Here is a 27,204-nt window from a genome sequence, read left to right as displayed (position 1 = left end):
AAATATATGTATATCCATTAGAATGAAGAAGCTGTATGAAATCCATTTACCAGAACTTGAATAGTCTATTAGGCTGTTTAAAATGCCCAGGGGCAGCACGAACAGGCTTCCCTGCTTAGACAATGGGACAAGCGAGGTAGGCACTTGTATGACCATGTTAATATTTCCCCACCAATACTGATTCACGAAGACTATTATTTGGTCAATATACCTATGGTCTAATGAATATACAGTGATAATAAGTGGAGATTTTAGCATGGGTTGTTATTTAATCCTAACCAGAGCCATCTCTTTTTATCAAACCAACAATTTTTGAATTTCCATTACTGTTGTTCCTTTTCTGAGGCCTGTCGTTGGGCTTCTCTAGCCAATTTTTCTAAATTACCATTTGGGGAAATATCCCATTGGACAGAGGTTTGGCTGCTCTTGCTCCCTTTAAGTGTGACGTTTCTTGCAGAAATATCAACAAAATGTTTCCCTTGAACCTAGAGATGCAAGTTTACAATGCCCCAAACTTTTGCCAGCTACAATGGCAAATAAATGTATTTTATCCAATAATTGCTAAATATGGGGCCATTTTAAATTTTATTTCCTCTGGAAGTAAGGAAGCGATGTTGCTTTTCACAGCCTTGCAAAATACTGAGATACTCCAAAAGCATATCTACTATCAGTATAAACATTGACCCTTGTGTTTTTGACTAAAGTACAAGCCCATATAAAAGCATGTGCATGAGTGCTAAGTCACTTCAATCATGTCCAACTCTTCGCGACCTTATGGCCTGTAGCCAGCCAGGCTCCTCAGTCTGTGAGATTCTCTTGGCAAGAATATAAGAGCATATAACTCAGTTTTTTGGGGCTAAAATAGCCATAGGTAAGCATGTTGCCTCAACAACATTAAAAGGAGTTGCAACAACATTCCGAGCACAGTACTTGTCATTGTCACTCTTTTCTCTCTCTCTTTTTTTTTTTTTGGTTGATGAATCTTAGTTCCCCAACCAGGAACTGAACCCTCAACATGGAGTTCTAACCACTGAACCACCAGGGAAGTCCCATTGTCACCTTTTAAAAAGAACCATCGATGAACCATGAGAAGTCAGTTATACAGAGGAATTTCCTGTAGATCATTACAAGGATTCGGGAAATGGCCTTCAGACTTTAGCAGCCAGTGACACAATGGATGAAAGAAGCCAGGTTGCCTAAGCTCAGTCATATCCAACTCTTTGTGACCCCATGGACTGTTACCTGCCAGGATGCTCTGTCCATGGGATTATCCAGGCAAAAATACTGGAGTGGGATGCCATTTCCTCCTCCACGGGATCTTCCAGACCCAGGGATTGAGCCCACATCTCTTGTCTTCTGCATTGGCAGGTGGATTCTCTACCACTGAGCCACCTGGAAAGCAGGCAGATTCTTAACCACTGTACCACTAGGGAAGTCAAACTTTGGTGTTTCTTTAGCCATCCATAGTTAATTTTCAATGAAATCGTGTTGTCTAACTTTCTTGTTAGGATATTAGGTGATTTTTTAAATATGCTAATTCTCTCTGGAAATGTTTGACCTGAAGTGAGCCATTGATTTTGTGACCATATATTTTTTATAACTTAAACAGTTATCATTAATGTGCAGGCAGAAACCAAGTACCCTTCCAGTTGTCTAGGACACAGTGTCATGATGTTCATCTTTGCTCTTTATCAGAGCCAGGAGATGTAGTGATGAGAGCAGGGCTGGATGTACCTTCATCCCATGCATCTAAACTGTATGGTTTCACTCTTGCCTTGACCATCTCATGAAATAAACAATCTACTCTGACTTCTGGCAGGAGATTGACAGGAGGAAGTATGGTGAACTGGGGCCTAGTAGGATAGACAATCACTAGATTAACAGTGATCCAGGGAAGCCAGACTTGTGGTTTGCACTGGAATCTGGTAGCTGAGAATGAGAAAAAACAGAGGGAGTTTAAAGGAATTATGGAGGATGTAGAGGTGAAGAACGAAGGACAGGTCAGGAGGGGTCTGCAGGCCCCTAGACTCAGCAAGCTATTATACAGATAAAGTGAAAGTGAAGTCGCTTAGTCGTGTCTGACTCTTTGCGACCCCATGGACAGTAGCCTACCAGGCTCCGCCGTCCATTGGATTTTCCAGGCAAGATTACTGGAGTGGGCTGCCATTTCCTTCTCCAGGGGATCTTCCCAACCCAGGGATCGAACCTAGGTCTCCTGCATTGCAGACAGACGCTCTACCGTCTGAGCCACCAGGGAAGACATTATACAGATAAGACGTTATGTACTGACACTGGGGACTCTGGAGACAATTGAGTCACCCATGGCTCACTTCCCAAAGGACAAACATAAGTCTGTGACCTGTGGCCTCCCCCTGGAAATGGCCATGTCCTTGGCTAGTATTAGTCTGTGGTGGAAAAGAACTTCTGAGAGGAGAATTGGGAACAGTATTGCTTGCATGTTGTACATCAGCTTTGCCAGGTTATTCGTGCCCTCCTATCTATGCCTGAGCTGAAACTTGGCCAGAAATGCCACTATCCACTTCATCTTTCCCACACTCCTACCCTATAATCATCTAAAGATTCTCAGTCTTTGTTTTTCTGGTGAAACATGGGCAACACTCGGAAGCAACACAGGGGATCAGAACCACCCTTCCCACCCCACCACCACCCTTCCCACCCCGCCACCCTTCCTACCCCGCGACCACCCTTCCCATCCTGCCACCCTTCACACCCCACCACCACCCTTCCCACCCCACCACCACCCTTCCCACCCCGCCAAGACCTGATGAGTCAGGATCTGCTTTGCAACAAGATCTCCAAGTGATTGATATAACCTTTTTAAACTATAAAAATCACTTAGATAACTCCTACTCATCCTTTACTATTTAGCTCAGAGACCATGTTCTCCACAGAGCCCTAACCTCCCCACCCACATCTAATCTGTTGCAGGGACAGTTAGAGCCTGGCATGGTGCCATCAATGAGTGCACAGTCCACATTCATGACCACTTCTCTTTCATGGGTCTTTCTCTTCCACTGGTCAGGCACTGCAGTGGAGTAAAATTTATATTCATTTTGGTATCTGCAAGAGTGGCATTATAGACTGAACTCTTTGTGCCTCTCCTTTACCTGATCACCTGAGCCTTGAGGAGTGGCAGACGCCATGTGCAGTGCCAATGGACATGCCTGCTTCACGTGCTTCTGCTCAGAAATCAGGATTTCACTGGCTGTAATGTATCTAGGTGTGCTAAGTTACTTCAGTCATGGCTGACTCTGTGACCCTATGGACCATAGCCCGCTCAGCTCCTCTGTCCATGGGATTCTCCAGGCAAGGATACTGAAGTGGGTTGCCATTTCCTTCCCCATGCCTTGTTGACTTTTCTCCTGCAAATAATTTACTGTCGTTATTGCCCTGTACCAACAAGGCTATTAAAACATTCTAAGAGTCATTCTCCATTCCTCTTTAATAACCTCACAACTGACCAGACTTAGCCCTGTCTGTCCTCATCCTGGATCCATGTGATGACCACCTCAGTGCCAGGCCCCAAAGCTTCATGCAATCCCCTGGTAAGCACCTGATCAAAGGGCGCATCACTCTCCCACTCCTCATTCCACCCTCTACACAACCAGACAAGTCTGCATAGTGTATACATCATGCCATGCCCCCAGACATCAACCCTCTCCCACCAGGATTAAAACCTGGTGTCCCTACACTGCAGTAGAGATAAGTCTCTCCCTGGGCCTCTACCCAACTTCCCCCTTCCCTGTGAACTTAGCTCAGTTTCTACTGCCCCAGAAACTCAGCTCTCAAACAATTTATTTAATTTATTTTTTTATTAACATATAGTTCCTTTGTGTTAGTTTCCTTTGTACAACAAAATGAATCATCTATTTGTGTGTATATATGTATATATGCCCTAGCTATATGTGTGTGTGTGTGTGTGTGTATGTATATGTTTGTATATATATATATATTCCCTGCTTCATGGATCTCCCTCCCCTCATCCCACTCACTTAGAATGAACCTAGAGTCTGTCAAACAGACTGAAGTAAGTCAGAAAGAGAAAAAAAAATATTGTGTATTAATGCATATATGTAGAATCTAGAAAAATAGTGCCGATGAACCTATTTGCAGGGCAGGAAGAGCCTCAGGCAATTTAGACTTCCTATTCTCCCTACCTATATCTCCCTACCAGAGGTCATGCCCTCTAACCTCCCAGGAAAATTTTCTTATTGTTAGACATCAATGTGAATATCACTTCCTGGGTTTCATGCAAATTACCCCTCACCCCTATTGGATTTGTCTGAAAAGCAGATAACATCATCCTTTCTTTGCTTTCTATTATCTGACATTGCCCCTCACTAAAATGTAAACTTTGAAGTCCACAGGATTCGTTAGCTCTGGAGATTTTTTTCATCTCTGCATCACAAACTTCTAGAATAGCACTGTAGACACTATAGAAGCTCCATAGACCTTTGTTAAGTATATGGATATGAAAGAAGACAATGAAACACACACACATACTTTTGATCAAAGATAGTCAATTGTTCTGGCTACTCTCTGAATTCTTTTGAGCTTTCTGTCTGGTTTGCTCGAGCTAGCCAAGCTCTCTGGGAGGCAGCTTATTACTCTTGCAGGAAACAAAAGGACTGGGCGACAAAGAGTAGGAGCCTGTTACCTGCTACCCTGACAGCCCTCCGCTGGGTTCTGATGACATCTCTACCCTCTCCTTTCTACAGGCATAGAAATGGAGCAGTGTTTAACTTGCCAGCACCTGGTACCTTCCCAACCTGGGTCCTTATCCCTGACACAGCTCTGAACCACACTCATCTTTGTCTCTTTATCTACAGCATTTGAATAAAGTGTTTCTTATTGGAATCTCTTCTGAATCATCAGAAGAAACTACCTCTTTTCTGGATAAATGATTCAGGAATCTGTTTGTAAATACAAATTATACACACACATTTTTTTCTTACTTACTTTTTATTTAAATAATTAAAAAATTTTTTGCAACTCTATTTTTATATTTTTCAAGTACTCACAAACAATTAAGAGGGATTAGTGTTTGCCTTGTGGGGTTTGTGTGTATGTGTGTGTGTGTGTGTGTGTGTTTGCCTTTAAGAGAAAATATTTTCATTTTGACTGATAAGCTTTAGAATTTTAAGAAACAAACTGAATCTTAAATAAAATATCAAAGATTAAGAAAATAGTACAAAACAAATAAATGCTTCCAAAATTAACAAAATAATTCCAAAATTCTAATCTATGAATTTATTAAGCTAATCTTAGAATTTTTGGAACAAAAATGCAAGTTTAGTAACAAACTAATGAAATATTATGTAGTTTGAATGGAGCCAAGGTGTGTTTAATGTTTTTGCATTTTTAAAGTGACCAAAATTTATTCAAGTAAATATTAGGTTAATTCTAAATATTTGTAATATTAGCCCTGCTTTACAGATAATTTATTAGCTCAAATGTCTCTACTTATATCAAACTTACAAGAAGGTTATAAGGGTCATTTAATTTGAATCAAAATATAATACTTAAAATAAATGATGCCAAAGTATCCCATGGGGAACCTCTATGTTGCTGGGAATTGTATTGATATTATCAAATCTATTTTACAGATTACTACCGTAAAGCTACCATAAAGTTAAAATTCTATACAAATAAGAGTAATGATGACAAGCTTAACAAGAGGTTAATTAAAATTACTTTAACAGAAATGTATGCACATGTTGAGCTAAAGTTATGGGTGTCCAGGACACTATTCTGAGTCAAACCTGATAGTGACCCTAGATCCTTCAGCATTCATAGCATGTCGCTTTCTGGTGATCTGGAAGACACAGGGGATCCCCAGATACTTCAGGGCCTCTGTTGGCTGTAAGTGGCACGGTAGGCTGGAACTTGGACTCAGTCTTGGTCAGCATCTGCCTGTTGTTCTCAATTTTTTTCCTCAGCACCTAGCAGTCTTGAGCCCTTTCTCACTGACACAGATCTCCTTTCCATGGTAGGAAGTGTTTCCTTTCAATTCTTTGCCCAGGCCTTCTGCCATTTTCTTATAGAAGTTGCAGAACTGATATGTAGCTTTGGCTTTCATGTTTCTACACTTGCTGGGAAGATGTTTTTGTTTTTGTTTTTTTTTTCCATTTTCTAACCATTACATTTTCTCTTCACACAATTTTTGTGAAGTTGTGTTAAATGATCTTCATGCAATTCAGGCAGAATTCTCAGCTGTAGCCTCAGCTGCTGAATCTCTGTCCAGCTGGGAATTCTCACAGTGCAGAGACATTTCTTTAATGTGAGACTGGATATTTGTCCTGGAAGCTCTTCATTCATTTGCTTTTCTTCCCATAGTTGTTGGGCTATTTTTTGCTGTTTCTCTTTAGGACTCTGAAGGAACACATTGATGTCAGGATCATCAATGACACATTCTTATCAGCCACTGGCCTATGGATGGATCGATCAATGGCCATTTCTGGCTTCTCCCTACTGCTGGGCTTTCAAGTTCCTATCATCCATGTGATCTCTAAGGAGGTCAAACAAGAGGATGGCCTTTAGCAGGTGTTTAGCCTCTGATGTTAGATGGTTACATTTATCATTCAGGATTTGTTCCATTTGTGTGTTTGACTGCTCCAGCCGTGTTTTCTCCTTCTCCTTTTCCTGCACTGTCTGCTTCTATCTCACATTTTTTTGGATGAATATTTCTGGACTTTCTGGAAAATGAGTGTTTTTGTTCATATTCATTATTTTCTTCTGAAGTTGCCCTCCAGTTTTCTCTGACACAGTTAAGATGGGTTTCCCTGAGTCACTTGGGAAAGTTGAGAAAGCTGGCTGTTGTGCCTGAAGTCCGAGTCCCCAAAACTGAGAGAATAAGATGTCCACAGCAATGCAAATGCATAAAGGGGTTTATTGCTAGCTCAAGCTAGGGCTCCCATCTCATCCAGTGCAGTGGAGTCTTGATGAGAGCCCCGAGCTCTGAATCACATCTACTTTTGTACAGACGGTTCTTTGTTCCTGTAATAGCATAGCTGATTGGCTAAACCGTACGTGCATGCAGGACTTTTAAACCTCGCATCCCTATCTGGATTGGCTCAGGTCTGGCATGGGTGGGGGGCTATGGGGATTTTTTTCTGATTGGTCGAGCTACACTGCCTGCAGGAGTTTCCAGTGCCTCAGCTTTCCTAGAGACTAAACCTCAGGCCTAGCCTGCCCCTTAGAGCCTGTCCTGGCTCCAGTTTGGTCCTAACATTCCCCCCTGTCTTCAGCTACATAGAGGAATCTTCCTCTTTATTTGGGGGCAGGGCCTGATACTGTTGCCTCAGTACCATCAGTTGGATGGTATTGACGTGGTCTTTTACAAAGGCAACAAGCTTATTTATGATGCATGGGCCAAAAATAAGTATTAATAGTAGCACTATTAGAGGGCCCACCAGGGTGGAAATCAGTGTTGTTAACCATGGGGACTGTTGGAACCAGGACTCAAACCATCTTTGTTGGGCCTCTCACTCTCTTTTCTGTTGGGCTAGCCCTTCCCTTACTTTGACCATAGATTTTTTTACTACCCCTGAGTGATTTACATAAAAACAACATTTTTCCCCTAACGCAGTACATAAGCCCCCTGAGAGACTTCATACTCAAGATACTTTTTGGGAATTGGGGCAGAGGTCTTTCTTTTCTGTAACTTTTTTCTGCTGTGCATGGGCATAGGCCTGCCTAGCAGAGCAGAAGTCTCTCTCTACCCGAGGCAACTATGACTGTGATAACTTCCTGTCAACATGGGGCATAGGACTGCCCCAGCTTGGAGTATAGACACTGAATTGGAAGCATTTTTGAGTTTTAAGTTTTAGATCTGAGTCTTGTATGATTAAAATCCTAATCCCTTGGTCTGCCATTTTGGTGTAACAGACCCAATTAGAAGTACCTGGAGGAGTGATAACTGGAATTTAATAGCTTTTAGCAGACATTGTTTTGAAAATGGTGGCATCCAAGCCTGATACGACTCAGAAAACTCAAGTGTTTAGCAATATAAGGTCTAATCTGAAAGTACACCCATAGCATCACCTAGTTATTTTCCAGGATATCTGAATGATAGCTATTCTATTTTGACTTTTAACTGTAAACTTTTTCTTAATAGCCAAAGTAGATTTTACTGTTAATGACATCAGTGTTTTTCTAGGTACGAGAAGATGCACGAATTGGGACTCATAAAATCTTTTCCTGAAAAGATCTAACTATCTGAAGGTCTGTTCTGCCAGTTTTTCCCAGAGCACAGAGTGCCTCATTCCTGATTTTCACCCTGAACTCCTTTCAGGGGCATTGAAAGTCAGCAGTTGAAGCGGCCATGATTTAATCTTCATAGATGTAGATGGCAAGTGTAAGTCTTCAGTTGGCAGAGCCCCTTTTTGCTCATAAACTTGACCATGATTATGAGGGGGGCACTTTATGACCATTTTATCCCATGGTGCTGAGAATGTCTATTTTCAGGTTTGGCAAAGATTCTGTTGACAGGCCACTCAATGTGCTGTTACTGGACTAGGCCATAAAACAGTATCCAAAATTCTCTGGACCACCTGTCTTACTAGCTTTTTGGTCCAGGAAAATATTCCCTCTTGTTGCTTCTTGCTATATCTAGAGTTACACTGTTACCATCATCGATCTCATATGGGACTATATATTATTTTATTAGAGGCCTCACACACACATTTGACAGTGTAAGTAACAGCTATTTTGTAAAACAGGGGAAATATAAATAACATAGCCAGCAGTATTAGTAAAGTCACAAGTAAGGCTTATGTTAAGAACTTCCATTAGATGTAGCCCGGTATATCTTCAGGTCATCTGACTTAGTCCGCCCTGTAGAATCTTTATCTTTCAGGGAAATTATATATTGGCACCGTCTATAAGGCACATAGCCCAGTTTTTTAGTGTTACTAGACTGATTATCTTTAGTATGATATAATTTTTTTTTTTTTAACACAGAGGAGACTTTAAACCTAAATTATTGTAGCCTGGTATTATCTATATAAAACCATCTCATAATTGTGGGAAATTTTCCCCTCCTTTATGGAAACTTTTCTTGTTTTGATTGATCTTGGGTAATAGAAAAAAGCTCAAATTTATAGCCAGAGTCAGAGCAGGCATTATTAATTGGCCCAGTGAGGGGATCTTATCTAGTAATATCACAGTGATCTGAATATGACTATAATTTTTTAAGTAAATTTTTTCAGGGCCAACCAGTTAGAGTCTTGTAGTAGAGAAATTTACCAAGGTAACCCAGAACTAGACACAGGTAATTGGCCATAAACCCAACAATTGGATTGATTTTTAAGACTAGCATAGGATCAGGCCTATAATAGAAAAGCATTTGACTTATATGTAAAGGTCTAAGAAGTCAAGGAACATAAATGATCATACGAATCAGATGCTGATCTTGGGGAAGCTGTCTACCTCTGATGTCGTCATCTTTTCATCCTGGTAGTGTAGTTTCTCCTGATAAAAAAAGTCTTTCTATCCATGTTGAAGACAGTCCCTTAAATTATGTCTTTTTCCAGTCCTGGTTGCAGGTCATGAGGCATCTGACCTTCATCCAAAGATAGATTACTGAGATAAGCTTCAGAAACAAACTTAGGGTGTTTTTCAAGAATTCAATTAAATTTTACATTAACATCACATAACAGCAAAGAACTATCTAAGAGATGAGCCTTACTAGATGCAGACCTCCATTAATAAACTGGTATTTAACATTTTGAAATATCTTTTTTTTAAAGTTATCCTTATTTTTATTAAATATAACCAAATTAAGGCTAATTTGTTTGCAAAATAGGTCTGTTTTTACTGATTTTGGTCTGATGATTTTTATAACCATAATGGATTATAGGCTTTTTATTTTGCTGAAACATTTATAGAGTCTCAGACTGAACTTTTAAAATAAAACAGGGCTGGGAAACTCATACCAAAGGCTTATCACAGATTTTGCCTAACAAATTTAGGTTAATTTTTCTCTTTTTAAGGTCTCAAAAATTTCTTGAGATTTTTGTATCCGTGAGACAACCTTCCTAACTCATTTGATAAACTTACTGGAAACCTAAGAACTTCCAATTTTTAGAGGAGTCAGAAAATATAATTGTTTCATTTATAACGTTTAATTTTACCAAAGTATTGTCATAATTAGTTTGAGAGGAAGATTTTTTCTATTCCCTGAAAACATAAGATTTAAACCCATAATTTTTCAGATAGAAACCATAAAAGTTATAAGCATATTTACTGGTTCATTCAGTCCTTTAGCTAACTTTTGTGAAGTCATCAGGTTTTTCATTAAAATACCAGGACATATCAGAATGTTAGAAACTCCATATAATTTTTAGGATATCTGTATTAGTTATTTTATCATACATTATAACATGAGCAGATTTATTACTCATTTAATAATCTTTTTCATGTAATTTAACCAACCAAATAAACACAGTTTAATATCTCTCTTTGGGATATTTCAGGGGCCCTCTGAAGCACCCCAAAGTTAGCTAGAGATATAAAAGCTCATATCTCATTTATATTTTTAGAAGTTTTTTTACTTGAGGTAATTTTCTTGTTGACCAACTTGTAACAGATATAATATTTAACTTATATTAAACCTACGTATAATGAAAATATTTTACTTAACGTTAATTACTCTAAGACAGGTCTATATTAGATAGGTTAACAAACATTAATATCAGGTATTTAACATGGAATATTTCCCAGTTCACATGAACCTGGAATTTATTGTTTTATTTAGAATTATTTGATTTGTAAGCGCTTATCTTTTTTAAGTCAAATAAATAGATCTCATATACAAATCAATCTCAAAAATATTACCCAGAGACAGAGACATACCAAGACATATTTAGACAGACACAGTACAAGATCTAGCTTCAAGTCCTTTTTTCTCAGTGTCAGGAGTTACAGATGGTCTAGATAAGTGTTCCTGAGAGCCCTGGTCTCAAGGCACAGGGAAAGAAAATCAAGTCACAGAGTTAAAACACATACATATAAACCTTGCAGTCCTCATCAAAGTGAAAGTGAAGTTGTTCAGTCGTATCTGACTGTTTGCGACCCGTGGACTGTAGCCCACCAAGCCTTTCTGTCCATGGGATTTTCTAGGTAAGAATACTGGAGTGGGCTGCCATTTTATTCTCCAGGGGATTTTCTTGACCCAGGGATCGAACCCAAGTCTCCCATATTGCAGGCAGACGCTTTAACCTTGGCTCCACTAGGGAAGCCCTTAAATACAAGAATATAGTCTCTCAGAAAACCTCTTATAGAGACACAGAACTTCAGATCTAAGTACTAACATCAAAGATTTTAAGGGAGGAAATGAAGCCAGGTTGAAAGAAGAAGGGGGAGGAGGCGGGAGAGAGGGGCAAAAGGGGTGGCCTTATAGACATCTCCTGCCATCTACAGATACCCAGGTGTTACGGAACTTTTCCCTGGGCTTCCAGAGAAGGGAGGACTGGAACTTGGCCCTACCAGAAATCAGAACCAGAATTTGAGTTTTCTGCCAAGAGGAGGTGATAAGGCTCCAATCCTCAGCTCAGGCTGAGGGCCCTTCAACCAGATTTTTGTGTCCAGGACCAGGGGACTAGAAAAACAGGAAAGGATAGGAAGGGTTAGGGAGAGGAAAGAGAGAGAGAAGGAGAGAGAGATCAATACAGTCTCTTGTTTCTTACCAGTCAGGGCACTCTGGCCAGTTGTCTGTGTCAGGAGGAGACCAGGGACAAAAGGGTCCCAGTTGCGGCTGCTGGGTCTGGTCCATTGGCAGGCAAGCTGGCCCCTGAGTACCCCGAGTGGTCAGGATATCAGTCTCGGCAAAGAAGAGTCTCACCAGAGTCACCATTTGTTGCAGGAAGAGGGACCCCTTCCAGGGCCCGAAACTGGGCTCTTGTCTAACACTCAGAAATGAATTGTCTGAGGAGACATATGTGCTGACAAAGCAAGAGACTTTATTGGGAAAGGGCATCCAGGTGGACAGCAGCAGGGTAAGGAAACCTAGGAGAACTGCTCAGCCATATGGCTCACAATGTACACGCAGTGTCTCCTTTAAACCTTTCCCGAACTCTTCCGGTTGGTGGAGGCTTATTAGTTCCGTATTCCTTATCAGGATCTCCTGTCATAAAACAACTCATGCAAATGGTTACTATAGTGCTTGGCCAGGGTGGGCAGTTTTAATCAGTGTGCTTCCCCTAACAATTCCCCCTGCAAGATGGGGTATATAGCGGCACCATTGGTTCAGGATCCTTGGGATTTTTCGGGTTCTTTCTTACACATGTCGCCAACATCTGAGGGGTAGAAAATCCCTGTTGAGGCAAAAAAGGTTTTACCCAAGGAGGGGAGGCTTGGTCAGGGTGTCCGATCTGCGGTCGGAAAATGATATCTCGGACTCGGTGTACAGTTCCCAAGTCAAAGGTGCCTTCTGAGGGCCAGCCTACATGGAAGGTCGGCCATTCTGCACCGCAAAAAGTTATTAATTTGTTTTTCTTCACCAGCAGTGATAGATTCTGTGCTCTAGACTTAAAATCAGAAAAATGGTCAGTCATAAGGGACAATGGAGTGGAAGTCTCTTGCCCCATGATTACAGGATAGAACACAGGAGACAAGATGAACACACAGAGAGCAGTGACAATGCTGGCACACACAAAGATGCGATGAACAGAGGAGAGACAAACCTTGGCCTAGAACACAGTACTAGGTCTTCCCAGGCCCCCTGAACCCTCCTATCCCTCGAGGTTACCTTTCCGAAGGGCGTCCACTGCCCACCAGACTCAGGATCGGGAGAAACGTTTTCCCCTGTTCCTTTACAGAATGGCTCACAGAACCAGCTGCCTTCCAGTTTGAATGCTGGGCCTCGGACTTATGCTGGCCGGGCGACTCTTTTGCTCCTGATTAAGCCTGACAAGAGCTCTCTTCTCACCAGAGCCAGCTGCCTTCCAGCGCGTATGCTGGGCCTCAGTCTTACACTGGCTAACCAAACTTAACACTGGTGTTCAGATAGCTTTTCTCTAAGTGAAGAAACCCCTTCTACTGGGAAAGTGTTATTCTTCCCAGTTAAAGGGATCCCGGACGAGCCCCCAAATGTTGTGCCCGAAGTCCGAGTCCCCAAAACTGAGAGAATAAGACGTCCACAGCAATGCAAATGCATAAAGGGGTTTATTGCTAGCTCAAGCTAGGGCTCCGGTCTCATCCAGCGCAGTGGAGTCTTGATGAGAGCCTCGAGCTCTGAATCACATCTACTTTTGTACAGACGGTTCTTTGTTCCTGTAACAGCATAGCTGATTGGCTAAACCGTACATGCGTGCAGGACTTTTAAACCTCGCATCCCTATCCGGATTGGCTCGGGTCTGGCATGGGCGGGGGGCTACAGGGATTTTTTCTGATTGGTCGAGCTACACTGCCTGCGGGAGTTTCCAGTGCCTCAGCTTTCCTAGAGACTAAACCTCAGGCCTAGCCTGCCCCTTAGAGCCTGTCCTGGCTCCAGTTTGGTCCTAACACTTCTTTGCCTTTTGCAGAAAGTCTACAGTGCTCAGAAATGATGACCTGTTCATCATTGTACTCAGTGTGGACAAGCACAAGGTTTGCAACCTGGAGGGACTTATCTCCACCCCAGGGGGCCTGAGAGCTTCTTTAGCTCTTGTCATGGGTTCAGTATTCTCACTACATTCTCTGAAAATTGCCGTGTGGGCAGAATACATTTTGTCCAGCAACTTCACACTTTTTAAAACAGTAAGTCCCTTTACTATCAAAACTAGCATCACAGTGCATACCAGGATTTCCCAGGAAATATTAGGGAGATCAGGAATGTGTCTCAAGCTTCCAGCAATCACCAGCAGAGCAGTCCTCAGGCTCTTCATGACCAGCTAGAGAGTTGATCTGGGGCAATCAATAGTCCTTCATGGCTGTGTAGGGCTCCACAGCTCTGCCTCTGAGGACCAGTGACCTGTGCTCCTCATCTGACCACTCAGAAGCTTACAGAGTTCTGTATCTATGCTAACCAGTGCCTGACAATCTGGAATGTTCACTTAGGATGAGAGAGGGGAGGTCAGCCATGTTTTATGAAACATTTCTCCCTAACTTTGCTTTTAAAATAGAAAGGCATGTCAGTTGTATAAGCTGTGGGAACATGGAAGGGGCTTGTTGCAGCCTGGAGCTTGGCCATTCTAGGCTATGTCTGGGCCTACAGCCAAATTAAAGCTTCCAGGCAGAAGCAAGCCACATTTCTTTTCCATGCACATGAATAAGTCAGAGCTGAGTTGTAAGGCCATGTCTTGATGGTGAAGCCCCTTCTAATTTAACATTTCTTTCTGTTGTATAGAAACTGCCCAAGGTTCAGACCTCTCTGAGGCTACCTCTCTCCTTGAGTTTGGTTACTATGGGCAGGCAAGGATCTATGGTGAATTTTAAGATATTCAATGTCTAAAATGGTACACTGTTGTGCTTGGCACAAAGCTTGTGCTTAATAACTGACAGCCAATTTAATGTAATAAAATAAACAAACAAAACTAGGAAAAATTTTAAGTTAGCATCTATCTGAACAGGACATTAAAAGGAATAAAAGTAGTCAACAAAGACAGAGAAAAAAATGATCAGATTTTGACCAAATGAAAATTCAAATTGTATAGGGTATATTAAGAAATAATATACAAAGTTAAACATAAGAATACTTTACATATTATATATATATATATATATATATATATATATACTGTATAACTGGTTACCATTTATGATGTATATAGAAGAAAATGAAAAACATTTAAATTACAGGTTAAAAAGTACAAAGAATCAAGAATATCACTATGCACAAAAGTAAAATTAAAAACCAAAATTTTAATTATGAAACTACAAATAATTTGAAAATTATTTATACTAATTTTTTGTCATGATATTCTAAATTGAGTATTTTAGTTCTGCTGTTGGAAGAGCTAATTGGTACAAACACTCTGGAATGCTTCTGCTAAAGTTTATCAAGAACCTTAAAAGTCTTACATTTGACATAACTGAGCATAAGAACTCCAGTTAAAACAAAACCAATGAAGTATATAATCAATATCTGGACCAAATTTGTTTTTTATTTGCTGCAAGTATTGATGTTTATTGCAGAATAACTTCTAATAGCAGAAACCTGGAAACATAACTCAGAGTTTAAATATAAGGGAAAGAATAAACTCAGAGGTCAATTCATGATGATGCTACATAGGTTTGCAGAACAAGAGGATCTGGGGAAGGGGTAAATGACTTGATATTGCTTACTATCAGGGAAACTTTTGTTTGGGGAGTTGGATTGAAGGGTGCTTATTACTTTATATACAATGGGTGGTTGCCAGAAAGGAACAAGTGTGGGGGTTTGGGCAAAATAGGTGAAAGGAACTAAGAAGTACAAACTTCCTGTTACAAAGCAAGTCACAGGTATATTATATACAGCATAAGGAATACAGTGAATCATACTAGAATAATTTGTATGATAACAAAGAGTTACCAAACTTATAGTGCTTGCCATTTTATAATCTATTTAAATCATTATGTTGTACATCAAAATAACAAAAGATGACTTATAAACTATACTTCAAATCAAACAAAATGAAACAGGTATAAATGGTCAGAATACTTGAACAGACACATTGCCAACTAAGATATACAGCTCATAAAGTCATGAAAAGATATTCAACATCATTATTCGTCAAGGAAATATACATTAAAATTACTCTGATATACTTCTATACACCTCCTTGAATGGCCAATTAAAAAATTAGCCTAACAAGTCTTTCAGAAAACAGAGTATGTGGAAATTTTTCACATTTCTTCTGGGAGTATAAAATGACACAACCACTTTGGAAAACTGATTGCAAGTTTCTTGAAATTTAATTATCTAGTCAACCCTATGACAAAGAAGTTGATAACTAGAAAAATGAAAACACATGTCTACAAAAAAGCCTTGCACAAAAATATCAATAGCAGCTTTATCCATACAGGGCCAAAGTATTCAAATGCCCTTGAACTTGTGAATGAATAGTGAATTTGTAGTATATCCATACAATGGAACATTGTTCAACAGCAAATAAAATCAAATTATTGAACACACAGTAATGATGAACAAATTTGAGAAGCATTGATCTGAGCGAAAGGGGCAGACACACACACATACACAGTCACACAGCATTGCATATAGACAAATATATGAAACTGTAGATTATGAAAAATAATGTATGGTGTAGTCGTAACAGGTTATTTCTTGGATTCTGAGAATTGATCAGGAAGGAACGCAGAAGGAACTTTCTAAATTAAGGACAACATTTATATAGCACTGATGTGTGAGTTATATGCATACACATATATGCATAATGTGTGAGTTATGCATAGGTATATGCATGCTTCAGATGAGATCAAGGTAATTACTCAAGATATGTGCATTTTACCATGTACACATGAAACTTCACATTTTAAAAAATGAGACAAAATAAAGGTCTTTCCATTTTAGAGTATGGAAAAATATGATGCGGCCAAAAAAACCCCACAGCCTTTTGAAATATTTTTAGTAGCATGATGGGTGGGGAGGTTTATGATAGGATGCAAATTCTTTAAAGGCTATATTGAAGTGTATACGGCAAGATCACCTTCTACAGAAAAAAAATATGTGTGTGAATAAATAATGAAAGAAATGCAAGAAAATGTCTGATTGGTGGGATTGTGTATAATTTTAATATTCTTTCTTTATATTTTTCAATGTTATTCTATCCAGGGATTGAACATGCATTCTTTTCTAATCAGAAATAAACAGTGCTGTTTCTTTTTTAAAGTAATATTTTACAGCATATATCTTGCTTTTATTCAAGTTGCATGGCTTTAGTTTTCTGTTGCTGTCATAAAAAATTGCCACAAACTTAAAAGCCTCAATTATATTCACTTAACATTTCACAGACCTATCTACTCTATTAGTTTCTCTGCTTTGAGTTCACAAAACTAGAAGCAAGGTATCAGCTGGGCTTCCACTGGGAGGGACAGGGGAAAATCTGACCCAATGTCATTCAGGTCCTTAGCCAAACCCAGTCCCCTGTGGTTGTAGAGCTGAAGTCCTTTTTGCTTGCATATCAGCTGAATGCTGCCTTGAGATTCTGTAAGTTTCTCTCTGATACTTGGGCATGATTCCTCATCTTAGAGACAGGAAAGCCGAGACAAACCCTTCTCCATCTTCTGCTGCATATCACCTTTGCTTTCATCTGAAGAAAGTTTTCTCCTTTTAAAAATTCATGTGACTAGAGGGGATTTTTTCCAGATAATTCAATATAATCTCCTTATCTTAAAATTCATAATCTAAATCACACCTGCAAAATGTCTTTTGCCAAGTAACAACACATTCACAGGTTCCAGGGATTAACATATGATCTTTCCTTTGTGGAGGGGGTTGTTGTTGGTGGTGTAGAGATTACTCTTCTGCTTCCCACTTGGATTTATTCTAAATTAGGAACAAAGTACATTGGTTGTATAGTCGAGTACATGCTATTGCACCCTGGGAGATTCTCAGTTGATGGAATGTTATTAAATAAAATGACACATGTTAATTTCTAACCTATAGAACTGTAAAATAACAAATTTGTGTTGTTTATGCCTATAAATTTGTGGTAAATTGTTACAGCATCATCAGGAAATTAAGACAGATGTCCAAGGTAACATCTCTGTAAAAGCCAAAACAAAACAATACTTACCTAAATATCTATCAAAAAATAACAACATTTACAATGTTCTTTAAGTCTGGTTTTATGGAAATATAAAAGAATATAGCAGTAAGAAAACAAAGGAGTAATCAAAGGCATTAACAGAAGAAGATCCTAGTGATCATATTACATTAATTATAGTATAGTGTTTTCAATAGATTAAAAAAAATTAAAAGGTTAGGTTGAAATCAAATAATGAAGCACTTTGCATAATACAGAAATAAATGATGACTTTCTCCAGGACAGTATGAGTTAAAAAATAACTATGATCCCAAATCAGTCAATCAATCAATCTCCCTCTCTCTCCATCTCTTTCTTTCTGTCCCTCTCTCTCCTATCTGTCTCTCTCTTTCACACACACATATCTATATTTGCACATCTATTTGTTTATTGACCTGGCTATAACCTTTTTATCAATCAATGTATATTAATAGAAAGGAAGATCCTAACAGATACCAGTGAACAAGAGCATATGTAAAATTGAACTACATTCCAAAGATAGATGCCCTGAAGGTTTTAAGGACAGGGTTATAATACAACAGACTGCATATCAATAACTGATATGTAAGGGAGAAGAAAGAGAAAACCAATCCAGGATAAGAAAGGATATAATCAGCATGTATGTGTGCATGTGTGTGTGTGTGTGTATGAATGTGTCTGTGTGTGTTTGGTCTCTAACAACAAATGCAGATTCTTGCGTAAAATCTTAGGAATTTTGAATCAGTAAGTCTAAGAGGAGTCAGTGATCCTGTATGTTTAAACATAAGCAGATGTATTTAATGCATGTGATCTATGAGCCACTTTGACAAACACTGCTTTAGAATGAGGATGCCAATTTTGACCTCACAAGCCTAGAGCATGCCCTTTTCTATTTCTGAATAGCTATTTATCATTTCTTTGGAGTTTTGATCTCCCAAAACTTATAAATTTCTGTTTTCTGGAGTTCTCTTTCAATGATGATTAAAATTCTTTAGTAAAAAATTATATATTACAAGTCTTTGCTTATCCTGTTCCCAATTCATTTGTCATGGTAGATGGATGAATAAATATTTGATAAAATAATGAACAAATGGCTTAATGAACTTTTCAAGTTTAACATTTAGGGCTTAGTTACAAGCAACAGACTTAACTCTCTCTAACTAATACAGAAAATAAATTTACTAAAGAGATGTTTGATAATATAACTAATCATTGGAAAAACCAGAGATTAAGATAGATTGAGGCTAAGATGCTTGAAGAAATAAACAGTCAAAAAATGTCAAAAGAATAACCTGATGCCAACGATGCCACTGTTCTGTAACACTTATGGAATGAAACTTCAAGTTGAAACCAAGACCACCACTAATATACTTACCCTTATAGCCACCATTTTTTCTGTCATATTAAGCCTCTTAACAACTGCCAGGCACCTTTGCCATCATCTCCTCTAGCAAAACTTGTTACTGTAGAACTTGTTCTTTCATGTCATAAGCTTTTAAAGTAAAAGCTTCATTCAGATTGTAGGTCACATGCTCAAATTCTGGCTTCCAGAAAGCCTGAAAATTTGAATTCTTTCAAGTCAGAAGGCAGGACTGACCATGTCTGTTATATCAATCAAGGCATTTTCTGGATCCATTGAAACCAGTGCAGGAGGCCCAAGAGGAGCTACTCCACGTTCAAGGTCAGGAGGGGCAGCGGTGAGGAGATACCCCTCATCTAAGGTAAGCAGCAGCTGCACTTTGCTGGAGCAGCCGTGAAGAGATACCCCAAGTCCAAGGTAAGAGAAACCCAAGTAAGATGGTAGGTGTTGCGAGAGGCATCAGAGGGCAGACACACAAACCATAGTCACAGAAAACTAGTCAATCTAACCACACTAGGACCACAGCCTTGTCTAACTCAATGAAATTAATCCATGCCATGTGAGGCCAACCAAGATGGGCTGGTGCTGGTGGAGAGGTCTAACAGAATGTGGTCCACTGGAGAAGGGAATGGCAAACCACTTCAGTATTCTTGCCTTGAGAACCCCATGAACAGTATGAAAAGGCAAAATGATAGGATACTGAAAGAGGAACTCCCCAGGTCGGTAGGTGCCCAATATGCTACTGGAGATTAGTGGAGAAATAACTTCAGAAAGAATGAAGGGATGGAGCCAAAGCAAAAACAACATCCAGTTGTGGATGTGACTGGTGATAGAAGCAAGGTCCTATGCTGTAAAGAGCAATATTGCATAGGAACCTGGAATGTTAGGTCCATGAATCAAGGCAAATTGGAAGTAGTCAAACAGGAGATGGCAAGTGATAACGTCTACATCCTAGGAATCAGCAAACTAAAATGGACTGGAATGGGTGAATTTAACTCAGATGACCATTATATCTACTACTGTAGGCAGGAATCCCTGAGAAGAAATGAAGTAGCCATCATGGTCAAAAAAGAGTCTGAAATGCAGTACTTGGATGCAATCTCAAAAACGACAGAATGATCTCTGTTCGTCTCCAAGGCAAACCATTCAATATCACAGTAATTTAACTCTGTGCCCCAACCAGTATGCTGAAGAAGCTGAAGTTGAATGGTTTTATGAAGACTTACAAGACCTTTTAGAACTAACACCCAAAAAAGATGTCACTTTCATTATAGGGGACTGGAATGCAAAAGTTGGAAGTCAAGAAACATTGGGGTAACAGGCAAATTTGGCCTTGGAATATGGAATGAAATGGGGCAAAGGCTAATAGAGTTTTGCCAAGAGAATGCACTGGTCATAGCAAACACCCTCTTCCAACAACACAAGAGAAGACTCTACACATGGACATCACCAGATGGTCAACACCAAAATCAGATTGATTATATTCTTGGCAGCCAAAGATGGAGGAGCTCTGTACAGTCAGCAAAAACAAGACTGGAAGCTGACTGTGGCTCAGACGATGAACTCCTTATTGGCAAATTCAGGCTTAAATTGAAGAAAGTAGGGGAAACCACTAGACCATTCACATATGACTTAAATCCCTTTTGGTTATACAGTGGAAGTGAGAAATAGATTTAAGGGCCTAGATCTGATAGATAGAGTGCCTGATGAACTATGGATGGAGGTTCCTGACATTATACAGGAGACAGGGATCAAGACCATCCCCATGGAAAAGAAATGCATAAAAGCAAAATGGCTGTCTGGGGAGGCCTTACAAACAGCCGTGAAAAGAAGGGAAGCGAAAAGCAAAGGAGAAAAGGAAAGATATAAGCATCTGAATTCAGAATTCCAAAGAATAGCAAGAAGAGACAAGAAACCCTTCCTCAGCGATCAATGCAAAGAGATAGAGGAAAAGAACAGAATGGGAAAGACTGGAGATGTCTTCAAGAAAATTAGAGATACCAAGGGAATATTTCATGCTAAGATGGGCTTGATAAAGGCCAGAAATGGTATGGACCTAGCAGAAGCAGAAGATATTAAGAAGAGTTGGCAAGAATATATAGAAGAACTGTACAAAAAAGATCTTTACAACCAAGATAATCATGATAGTGTGATCACTCACCTAGAGCCAGACATCCTGGAATGTGAAGTCAAGTGGGCCTTAGAAAGCATCACTATGAACAAAGCTAGTGGAGGTGGAATTCCAGTTGAGCTATTTCAAATCCTGAAAGATGATGCTGTGAAAATGCTGCACTCAATATGCCAGCAAGTTTGGAAAACTCAGCAGTGGCCACAGGACTGGAAAAGGTCAGTTTTCATTCCAATCCCAAAGAAAAGCAATGCCAAAGTATGCTCAAACTACTTCACAATTGTACTCATCTCACACACTAGCAAAGTAATGCTCAAAATTCTCCAAGCCAGGTTTCAGCAATATTTGAACCGTGAACTTCCAGATGTTTAAGTTGGTTTTAGAAAAGGCAGAGGAACCAGAGATCAAATTAACAACATGCGGTGGATCACGGAAAAAGGAAGAGAGTTCCAGAAAAACATCTATTTCTGCTTTATTGACTATGCCAATGCCTTTGACTGTGTGGATCAGAATAAACTGTGGAAAATTCTTTTTTTTTTTTAATTATTAATTTATTTTTTATTTTACTTTACAATTCTGTATTGGTTTTGCCATACATTGACATGAATCCACCACGGGTGTACATGCGTTCCCAAACATGAACCCCCCCTCCCACCGCCCTTCACACAACATCTCTCTGGGTCATCCCCGTGTACCAGCCCCAACCGTGCCGTATCCTGCATCAGACATAGACTGGCAATTCGATTCTTACGTGATATTATACATGTTTCAATGCCATTCTCCCAAATCATCTCACCCTCTCCCTCTCCCTCTGAGTCCAAAAGTCCGCTATACATATCTGTGTCTTTTTTGCTGTCCTGCATACAGGGTCATCATTGCCATCTTTCTAAATTCCATATATATGTGTTAGTATACTGTATTGGTGTTTTTCTTTCTGGCTCACTTCACTCTGTATAATCGGCTCCAGTTTCATCCATCTCATCTGAACTGATTCAAATGCATTCTTTTTAACAGCTGAGTAATACTGCATTGTGTATATGTACCACAGCTTTCTTATCCATTCATCTGCTGATGGACATCTAGGTTGTAGAGAGGGGAATACCAGACCACCTGACCTGCCTCTTGAGAAACCTATATGCAGGTCAGGAAGCAACAGTTAGAACTGGACATGGAACAAACCTGGTTCTAAATAGGAAAAGGAGTATCTCAAGGCTGTATATTGTCACCTGCTTATTTAACTTCTATGCAGAGAACATCATGAGAAACGCTGTGCTGGAAGAAGCACAATCTGGAATTAAGACTTCTGGGAGAAATATGAATAACCTCAGATATAAAATGAAAACGAACTAAAAACCCTCTTGATGAAAGTGTAAGTGTTAAGTGTAAGTGTTAATCACTCAGTCGTGCCTGACTTTTTGCGACCCCGTGAACTGCAGCCCACCAGGCTCCGCTGTACATGAGATTTTCCAGGCCAAGAATACTGGAGTGGGGTGCCATTTCCTTCTCCAGTGGATCTTCCCAACCCAGGGATTAAACCCGGGTCTCCTGCACTGCAAGCAGATTCTTTACCAACTGAGCTACAAGGGAAGCCCTGAGTGAAAAAGTTGGCTTAAAGCTCAACATTCAGAAAACTAAGATCATGGCATCTGGTCCCATCACTTCATAGGAAATAGATGGGGAAACAGTAGAAACAGTGTCAGATTTTATTTTGGGGGGCTTCAAAATCAATGCAGATGGTGACTGCAGCCATGAAATTAAAAGACGCTTACTCCTTGGAAGGAAATTTATGACCAACCTAGATAGCATATTCAAAAGCAGAGATATTACTTTGCCAACAAAGTTCTGTCTGGTCAAGGCTATAGTTTTTCCAGTAGTTATGTATGGATGTGACAGTTGGACTGTGTAGAAAGCTGAGCACTAAAGAACTGATGCTTTTGAACTGTGGTGTTGGAGAAGACTCTTGAGAGTCCCTTGGACTGCAAAGAGATCCAACGAGTCCATTCTGAAGGAAATCAGTCCTGGGTGTTCTTTGGAAGGACTGATGCTAAAGCTGAAACTCCAATACTTTGGTCACCTCATGCGAAGAATTGACTCATTGGAAAAGACTCTGATGCTTGGAGGGATTGGGGGCAGGAGGAGAAGGGGACGACAGAGAATGAGATGGTTAGATAGCCTCACTGACTCGATGGACATGAGGTTGAGTGAACTCCGGGAGTTGGTGATGGACAGGGAGGCCTGGTGTGCTGCAATTCATGGGGTCGCAAAGAGTCGGACACGGCTGAGCGGTTGAACTGAACTGAACTGAACTGTCATGGGGGATATTGTGCCTGCTCTGAAGGTAAAGTTCCCTCCACCTAATGACTTCAAGTTCCATTTAGTTCAATTGTCACAAAACAAGTTAATCCTGCCAGTATGCTGCAAACATTTTTGAATACTTGGTATGGAACTGACACATTTGTATAATCACAAGAAAAATAACTTCTCCAAAATTTTGCTTCACTTTAGGAGATACATTTGAGGCATATACTGATCTACAGAGGTCAAACTCTTCACTACATGACAGTATTTTTCAAAGATAAGAAATAAAACTAAGATGGCTTGACAATAAAATTTTATTGGTATAATGAAGTTATTGGTATGAAAATGAAAGTCAGATGAAAGCTACTTAACATGAGTGAAAGTACAATTCCAAATCTTAATAAGGACAAGAAAGTGCCTAGAAATTCCACAAACGGTTCATCCAAAATATTCACAGAAACTTTCTGAATATAACTCAAGATGAAACTATGGCAAAATGAACAATTATTTGCCTTCTATTTCTGTTTTCAGTTCATATGAATAAATACATTATGCATAGATTTATGCCAAATATATTTTGAGTATCCTTTCCAGTTTTTATAGATTCACTTCGGTTAGAACTTCCATAGAATATTGCTGAGTCAAATGTGTTTCATACATGTGCTATCTGCTCACCTTTTCTCTAGTATCAAGGAAATATCTGTATTAAAGCACACACTTTATTATCAAGACAGATTGTTGGGATTTATTCTTGACATTGACTTATTTCTGTACTTCCACATTAATTCATCACCTTGGCAAAATCACTTTAAATTTAAAATATTTTTAGCCTCCTATTGCTACTCATCTTCATTAGCAAAGTCTTTCTATTAATATTCTGTCTTTTTTCACATTTCCATCCTCCCAAATGTAACCTGTCTTTACTAGTAGGCTATTATGAAATTATCAATATATTAGCCTTCTGCTTAAATTGTTCTAGGTACTTAAAAAGATATAATTCAATTTTCTACCAGTCCGACAGGACTCCAATACTGCTATCTTCATCCATTGTCATCTGTGTCACTCACCCCACTTCCATCATACCAGCATTTATTCAGTTTCTCAGATGCCAGAAATCCTTTCCCATTGTAGAGCCTTAGATTAGGAATTTCACCTTGAAAATTCTGATTTAATGCCTTATTCTTGAGAGAAGCATTCACACCTTCTCACAGCTAGATTAATAGTCCTCATACCTTTGTCTTCTCTCATAAACATGATAAAATTTCTTATTTTATACTCATATGTTTATTTAACTATCTGTCTCTCCCATTGAACTATAAACTCCATGAGGTCATAGACCTTGTAGACTCTATTTTATTCATCACTGTAGCTGTACATTTACCACAGTACCTAGCAAATAGCAGATGCTGAGGACATTTAGTACTATTTGCTCTATCATTTGTGCTCTTTCTCTACAAATGTAAATACACATACCCTCAAATGGTTAAGAAAATTATTGTATGTATTATATATATGCATATGGAGATAAATATATATTGTATGTACATCTCTGTGTCTATATATATTATACATACTATATATTACATACACATATATTACTTTATTTATTTTTCCTGAACCACTTGGGGATGACTTACTTACACAATAGCTTTTTTAGGGTTAAATATATCATGGTTTTATATATATGTGTATATATATATATATATATATATATATATATATATTTAAGAATGAGGGTAATATTGTAAACAATCACAGTGTGAGCACCCTAAGTAACTTTTATCTTTATACAGTGCCTTTGTTTAATTTACTATTTGTATTCAAATATTTTCAATTAAGCTCACAAAGCCACTTAAGTTTTGCTTTTACTCCTTAAAGCAATATTCAATCTGTAATAACATGATACATGAATTTTCATGTTATTTTTTAAGTTTCATTTAAGGCAGAACAATTCTTACCCCCTTATTTGTAATTTATGACATTAATTTTTTAAAGAATGTACTAACTTTTTATTTTAATGGAATGTTCTCCGTTTTGAGTTTATCTGATATTCTCTCAAGTACAATATAGATATAATTGGACAGTACTTCTTTTTAAATTCTTGGTTCTTCAATTGTATTCCTTGACAGAGTCATTCTAAAAGATATGTGAGAAAGCAAGTTTTGGCTTATGCTCTACAAAAGTTCATTTCTTCAGATTGTATAGTTCCAAAAATGTTGAATTATTGTGAAGCTCCAGAGGAGAGTAAGGAAAGAATTCCAGTGAGAAAAATGTGATTGCCTTCACTATTTCCAAGCTGAAAATACTCGAATGAGATGACAATAGGAGTAATCTCAAATCCTTTGTCTTTCAAGACTTCAGTCTCTCTAGCTCTACCAGAAACAATAAAGAAGTATTTTTCACCAGTCCAAGTGAACATTCTTTTTCCAAGTCTTTGAAATCTTTCCTAAGACTATGAACAAATACAGTATACATTATATATATATATGTATATATATATGTGTGTGTGTGTGTGTGTGTGTGTATGTGTGTTTGTGTGTGTGTTAGGGAGAAGGAAAGGTAAATGATTAAGTCTCACCAGTCAATCCTAAAGGAAATCAGTCCTGAATATTCACTGGAAGGATTGATGCTGAAGCTTAAGCTCCAATATTTGGCCACCTGATGTGAAGAACTGACTCATTGAAAAAGACCCTGATGCTGGGAAAGATTGAAGGCAGGAGGAGAAGGGAATGGCAAAGGATGAGATGGTTGGAAAGCATCACCAACTTGATGGACATGAGATTGATCAAGCTCCAGGAGCTGGTGACGGACAGGGAAGCCTGCTGTGCTATAGTCATGGAGTCACAAAGAGTCGGACATGACTGAATAACTGAACTGAATTCTCATAAGAGTGAAATAAGAAGTCTGATAAATGCATTGACTGCAGTTTTCTTTTTTTTTTTTTTTACCTTATTTCTTTATTTTTTTTTATTTTTTTTTAATTTATTTATTTATTTTTAATTTTTACTTTACAATTCTGTATTGGTTTTGGCATAGATTGACATGAATCCACCACAGGTGTACATGCGTTCCCAAAAAGTATTCTTCAATCTAAAATAACAAAGTTTATTATGATATAGTCACTTGAAAGAAATGCAACTGGGAAAATAATTAAATGTTATTTACTTTAAATATTAATATAAAATATATATCACAAAGGAGTGTTTATAGTAACATTGGAAATGACTATTAAGCTAACTGCTCTTACTTCCACTTGTCTTTTAGAATAATTTGCCTCAATTGCTATCTCTGGTGGAGTTTGTACCAGATGTGAACCAGATATGAGGTTACTGGGGGTTAATTTCTGCTTCCATGGAAACTACTCAGGTGTGTGTTGGTTTTAAATGACTTCCTGCAGATTGATCCTTAGAGGCTCGAAAAACAGCTTTCTTAGAAATGACGCCCCACACTGAGAGGAGAAAAGTCTTTCATATTTAACTTCCTTTGTGCTATATATGCCAGTTAATATTTCCAATATTTAGGAAACTACATTTTCAGAATATACTTCACTGTGACAAAAATGTGTCCATTTAAATGAACAGTGATGCTGAATGTTTAAGAACGTTTCTTTTCACGTGTCAGAGGTTAGGTTAGGTTACTAAGGACACTTGTTGTATCAATATCCTTTGAAAGCAAAATGTGATAATTAACAATAG

General features: G+C 38.8%; 1 non-coding gene across 1 annotated transcript; it reads right to left on the bottom strand.

The window, feature by feature from the left end:
• Positions 1-2,185: 2,185 nt before the first annotated feature.
• On the bottom strand, positions 2,186-2,257 carry TRNAC-GCA. Its single transcript has one exon. It is a non-coding gene; the product is annotated as a tRNA-Cys (tRNA).
• Positions 2,258-27,204: the final 24,947 nt, after the last annotated feature.

Source organism: Oryx dammah, unplaced genomic scaffold, assembly GCF_014754425.2.
Source record: "Oryx dammah isolate SB20612 unplaced genomic scaffold, SCBI_Odam_1.1 HiC_scaffold_2, whole genome shotgun sequence".
NCBI lineage: Eukaryota > Metazoa > Chordata > Mammalia > Artiodactyla > Bovidae > Oryx > Oryx dammah.
Note: the sequence above shows the minus strand (reverse complement) of the source record. Positions and strands in the feature narration are given on the sequence as shown.